We start from the raw sequence: 711 nt of genomic DNA on the forward strand, positions 1-711 counted from the left end.
GGGCCCCCCCACCTCTAGGGGCCCCAGACGGGGGCCCCGCTCTCCTTTACAGAGTACTGAGGCCCGAAAGCGAAATGAAGGTAGGGGCCCCCAAGGGCAGCTGCCAGGGGCCCCCAAGGGGGCCCCCCTAAGGGGAAGAGGCAGGGGGGGGCCCCCAAGGGAGGGCCAGAGGGGCAAAGAGGACCCAAGGGGGCCCCCCAACGCTGCGCAGTCCCGCACCCGGGGGGCCCCCAGAGGAAGGGGCCCCCCCGCGGGGGGCCCCCCTTGAGGCCTTTGTTTGCTGCTTGCCAGCCCCACAAAGAGGGGCCCCCCGAGGGCCCCTCGGCATTATAGAAGGTATTCTGATGGATGGGGGCCCCCTGAGGGGCCCCTGAGGGCCCTCTGAGGGGCCCCTTATTTCACCAGCTTGTGTGGGCCCCCCAAGGCCCGCTAGGGGCCCCCACAACGCCCTCTGGGGCCCCCCAAGGCCTGTTGCTGCTTGGGGCCCCTGCAGCAGCAGCTGCTGCTGCTGCTGCCCCTGAGAGGTTCCCGCGCGCCCGCAGTGCCGCTGTGGGGCTCCCCAAGGGCCTCTTGGGGGCCCCCAGGGGCCCCCAGAGACCTCCTGGGGGCCCCCAGGGGCCCCGGAGGATCTTTCAGAGGCCCCCTGAATGCCCCCGGGGGCCCCAGGGGGCCCCCGGGGACCCCCGGGGGCCCCAGGGGGCCCCCGGGGAC

This window comes from Eimeria tenella, genomic scaffold (genome assembly GCF_000499545.2).
Source record: "Eimeria tenella Houghton genomic scaffold, Eth_scaff4179, whole genome shotgun sequence".
NCBI classification, from domain to species: Eukaryota; Apicomplexa; class Conoidasida; order Eucoccidiorida; family Eimeriidae; genus Eimeria; species Eimeria tenella.